Genomic DNA, 5,449 nt, shown 5'->3' with positions numbered 1-5,449 from the left:
CACAACCTCCCACTCTTGCTGCTTTTTGCTAATGACAAGGCCATGCAACAGCCTAACTCTTTGCAAAACTCTGCTTGTACTTTCAAGTCTCTCTCTCTCTCTCTCTTTCTCTTCTCTCTCTGAAGAGGAAGAGAGTGATGAAGACAATACAGTGGAAACACCAGAATCTGCTGGCTTCTCCTGCCACCTGGTGGTGTTAAGAAGCTGGTGGCTGCTTTTTTTTTTGCCACAACACCATAAACTCAATGACCCTGACTAATGTGAAACAATCTACCACTGTAATCAATACAGCACTACCTAGGCCTCATCTCTCATTTTAATTTTTAGGGTCAGTAGGGTTAGCTTGTTGTGGTGTTGTGTTTGATAATATTGAGGGATGATTCCAAAGTATTGATCATCTCTTTGTACCAGCATGGGGGAATAAATATTGGAAACAAAGAAACTAGATGAACTTTATCTCCTGACTTGCTTTAATGCTAAAATTATGTGATTTATGTCATCACTATGATCTCATAAGTCCCTTACAATGACAACACTGGGAAGTCCCTCTTGGCCAATGGTGTAAGCAGTGTTGTGAAAGCCATACTTGAGGGAAAGTAGTATCTATTTTCATTCATTTATTCGGTTTACACTGAAGCTGGAGCCAATAATTTCCTCACAGGTAAACAAAAAGCATCATACGTTTACTAGATTGCTAGTTTTTTTACATTTTGAAACAAGTCTCCATCTACTTCAGTTGTTTAGAAGAATGCTGCAACGCTATTTTGCTGTGAAGCTCCAGAATCGTTTTGTGGACTATGAAACCTCACCTGACTTTCCACCGGCTTGAGGGTGAGTAGATGACGACTACATGTTCGCTTTTGAGTGAACTTATCCTTTATCTTATTACCATTTAATGAAGATGTGTCCTTGAAAGGCCGCTAAAAGAACATAAATATTGAAAAAACAATGATATTATTAACTTTTAAGGGACAGATCCAGGATTTTTGTCTCACTTTCTTTAAAGCTCCTGTTATTAAAAGTAATACTAATGCTTTGGGATTGTAGGTTGGGTGGCCAGCATCCGAAAGTTGGATGGACCCAAAGCTTCTGTAGAAAAAATTACAAGGCGAGTGCTGCACTGGGTCATGGGTAAAAAAGTGTTGTAGAAGTTAAAGAATCAGGTGCTCTTCAAGGATGAGGACGGAGGCTGAAGGGTTAGGTTTGCCATTTTTATTTGACCCAAAGCGTCAGAGGTGGATATGAGACTCAAAACTCAACTATCTTACTAACAGGAGCTTCAACAATATCCAGACATTGTGCTTCCTGTTTGGTTGTGTGTGTGTTTCCTGAAGAGCAGACGGGGATCATGCCTGCAGGCCCTTCTCTCTCCCCACTTCAACAACACCAAAAATAATTTTAATAAAATACACAACAAACAATGACTCAATCACTTCCCCACAAAAGTCCAAGCTGGACAAAGTAGGGATGGGTCGTCCTTCTTGTGTACTCTGTATTCACATTCCTCAAGGTTGAGCACTGACACGCAGTCACCAGGGAACCCGACAGGATATAGAGTGCTGCAGCAAACAGTAGATTATGTACAGTAGATACTACAGTAATTGATTAATTTTCTTTTGATGTAAACACTGTAAACTTGTGATCTGTGTACTTAGTGCAACATTCACTGCAATCACAGTCCTCACATTGACTGTTTCTCCATTTAGATCCTATTGCATGCCATGTTTTATCCCAATCGTCCTGACAGTGGGTCATGTCAAGACGATCTGGTTTGTAACATCTGGTTTGATTAGTGTTTGAACACAACACAAATGCAAGTCACTTTTCGTATTGAGGTTTGGGTTACTCCAGCAATTTACTATTCTAGGGGGAACTGAAAGACACATATTAAAAAGAAAACGTAATGGTCAGCAGAGGACGAAATATTTTGGCTGAGAGTCTCAAATATAGGTGAAGCTTCAAAAAACAGTGTCTTTTGTCTAAACGGCCCTGCCTCCTCAATGCCTACATCTTTCAAACCCCACAGCTCCAGTCTGCGCCACAGCAGACATTATAAGCATAAGACATTACATCATAAGTGAGCCGAACTCATCCTCATGATTAAAATCAGGGGAATTTTGTGTTTTTTGCACCAAAGATTTTCTTCTTTTACATACAAAGTAATTCAAAGAGAAGTCAGTCATGAACAAATGAGTGTTTTATTTATTTATTTATTGAAGTAAAGGTTCATTTTTAGCAGTATTTTCATTTCAATTTCCAGCAGCTGTGCTTTCTTCTTGGTCATGTGTCCAACCTACACAACAGCCAGTGTTTCCCTGTGGGGAGCCGGTGAGGGATCACAGCTCTTCTCCCCAATTTAACATAACAAAATGAAAATACTACAGTGCTTCACACCACAATCATATGAAAAATGAGTGAGACATGAGGAAATGTAAGAACTTATTCATTTTTTTCTTTTGAAGCAGTGTTTTATTTTCAATATCCAGACATTGTGCTTCCTGTTTGGTTGTGTGTGTGTTTCCTGAAGAGCAGACGGGGATCATGCCTGCAGGCCCTTCTCTCTCCCCACTTCAACAACAACAAAAAGAACTTTAAAAAAATACATCAGATTTTTAGACACAAAAAACAATGACTCAATCACTTCCCCACAAAACCCTGAACTGGACAAAGTACGGATGGGTCGTCCTTCTTGTGTACTGTGTATTCACATTCCTCAGGGTCAAACACTTTCACACAGTCATCAGGGAACCCTCTGGGATTTCGACCGCTGCGGCAAATAGTAGATTATGTAGATACCACAGTAATTAATTATTTTTCTTTTGATGTAAACACTGTAAATTTGTGATCCGTGTACTTACTTAGTGCAACATCGACTGCAACCACAGTCCTCACATTGACTGTTTCTCCATTTAGATCCTACGGCATGCCATGTTTTATCCCAATAGTCCTGACAGTGGGTCATGCCTAAGGGTGGAAACGATAATTTTCCATACCATCATTATGTGAAACTTTATTGTGGGATTTGGATATTACTGTAATGTAAGTTGTAGTGGTTTTTACCTGGGCTCACTGCGAAGCGAGAACATGATTCATGTGTGAGTGACGGCAGAGCACAAAGCAGCAGAGCCAGAGCCAAATATTTCTTCACAGAAACAAAGAACACAAGTTCACATTTTTTCAAGTCTATCTTAAAACTAACAAACAGACTTTAATACCTTTGGACAGAGCCAGGCCTGTTGTTCATTCACTCTCACATTTATGAAAGTGACAAAAAAAGGAAATTTCAACCAGGAATCAACATTTAAACCAAATGTTTGTTGTGAAAATTGACATTTCTCCTGAACGTTAGAGTGAGTAATGATTTTATGCATGCATAGTCAGAAACATTCAATCCATTGCCATTTGTACAAGGCAAAATTCACTTCTAACAATTTGTAAATTTATAAGGCTCGCATTGTTCGGGCAGATTTAATGGTTAAAAATACACTAATGTAAAATAGAAAACATCTTTTTACAATTGAAAAATAATAATAACAGAAAAAAACCTTGTCTAAAATTCAAACAGCTGGCAACAACTAGAGCTTTGATTAGTTAAAGTAACAATAAAAACTCACCATGATGACAACAGATGTGTCAGACTTGAATGATAGTAAAGTAAGAACATAACAGACTGTTTTTAAGGGACTGTCTGTTTAAAGAAACCTTTGGAATTAAACAAGAGGGGGGAGTGATCTGTCAGCCTGTAACTTCCAATAAATCTGGTTGATATTATGTTTCAAACAGATGAGTCACTATAGGTCATCAAATGACTGATATTTTAATTTAATGTTTGATGCCGTCAGTCGTTGGTGAAATGCTTAACTTACTTAATTACTTTTGGCGATGTATAGCGGCATGGCTCAGGAGAATTATATATCAATTTTTCAGTTCCTGACTGAAATATCTCAATGTTAATGGATTGTCAAGAAGTCTTAAAGACGTTCGTGGTCCCCAGAGGAGGAACTCTATTGACTTTTAGTTTAGCACCCCCCAGTTGACATTAATGGTTCCTAGAATGACTTTGTTCAAACCCCAGACTTTTCCTCTACTGCCACCACGAGTTTGACGTCTGTTCTTCTGAGTGAATTGTCTTGACAACTGTTGGATGGATTGCCATCAAATTTGATCCACCCATTCACGTTCCCCTCTGGATTCATTGTAATAACTCAAGTGATCCCCTTCTTTCAATTAGCCGCCACAACCCGGACACCAGAACAAAAAAAAATAAAATGTTGGCTGTTAACATTTCCACAAACCACCGATACGTTCACATTTGAGCGTGTCGTTCGTCCGCTACCATATTGACTTCTTCAAAATACCTGTGATATCACACTCACGTTACTTCTGTCATGACCTGACTTCCACATTGGGAGATAGAGGGGATGGTGGGGTTAGGTGACAAGGCTGCCAAGCCGGTAACTGCATTTCAAGCCTGCGTTTAAAAAAACTATAAGTGTGACACCACGGGATATTTTTAAGGAGACCTTGGGACAAATTCCAACCAAGTTTGTGGTGACAAAAAACTGATATTTTTGACAGGGAGTTGAAACATCTCCAGCCGTATTTGTAGTGTTTTCAATGAGACCTTGGGACACTTCTGGCTGTATTAATGGTGACAAAGGTATTTTAAGCCAAACCATTATGTTTTCATAACCCTGAGTGGTTTTTGTGCTTAAACCTAACCAGAGCATAAGCAAAACACTGTGACAAGACTGACATAGAAAAGTGAACCTAAAGAAACAGGTTTAGCTAAAAGCAACACTGACCCAAGTAGCCTCACATAGCTGCTACTCCATTTGTAAAATGTGCAGAGCTTCATAGCCTTCATGCTGGCCTTTTATTTATGTATTTGTTTGTTTGTTTGTTTGTTTGTTTATCATGAGAGGCCATGAAGCTGAACATTTGATGATATTCTAACTTGTATTTCAGCCAACAATAATGCATTTTCATCATGTGTTTGTGACTTAGGAAACAGCAACAACATGACTACTAAGTCTACTTAGGTGTTCAATAACTTGTCAGTAACATCTGGTTTGATTAGTGTTTGAACGCAACACAAATACAAGTCACTTTTCTAATTGAGGTTTGGGTTACTCCAGCAATTTACTATTCTAGGGGAGCTGAAAGACACATATTAAAAAGAAAACGTAATGGTCAGCAGAGGATGAAATATTTTGGCTTTGAGTCTCAAATATAGGTGAAGCTCCAAAAACCAGTGTCTTTTGCTTAAACGTCCCTGCCTCCTCAATGTCTACATCTTTGAAACCCCACAGCTCCAGTTTGTAATGCTGTTATAAAAAGTCTGATAACGCTGATTACATTATCAGGGTTATTTACTCAAACCTTTGAAATCTTCCTGTAGAGCCACAGCAGACATTATACAACTGTTGACACACCCTGAGTAGCACTT

The 5,449-nt window shown here is 38.8% G+C and overlaps 1 long non-coding RNA gene across 1 annotated transcript; it reads right to left on the bottom strand.

Moving 5' to 3' along the window:
* Positions 1 to 2,654: 2,654 nt before the first annotated feature.
* On the bottom strand, positions 2,655 to 3,669 carry LOC311261276. Its single transcript, XR_014623124.1, has 4 exons — positions 3,615 to 3,669; positions 3,061 to 3,142; positions 2,859 to 2,964; positions 2,655 to 2,767 (listed from the first exon to the last, which is right to left on the bottom strand). It is a non-coding gene; the product is annotated as an uncharacterized lncRNA (long non-coding RNA).
* Between the last annotated feature and the right edge of the window lie 1,780 nt (positions 3,670 to 5,449).

This window comes from Pagrus pagrus (genome assembly GCF_965226575.1).
Source record: "Pagrus pagrus genome assembly, chromosome: 8".
NCBI lineage: Eukaryota > Metazoa > Chordata > Actinopteri > Spariformes > Sparidae > Pagrus > Pagrus pagrus.
Note: the sequence above shows the minus strand (reverse complement) of the source record. Positions and strands in the feature narration are given on the sequence as shown.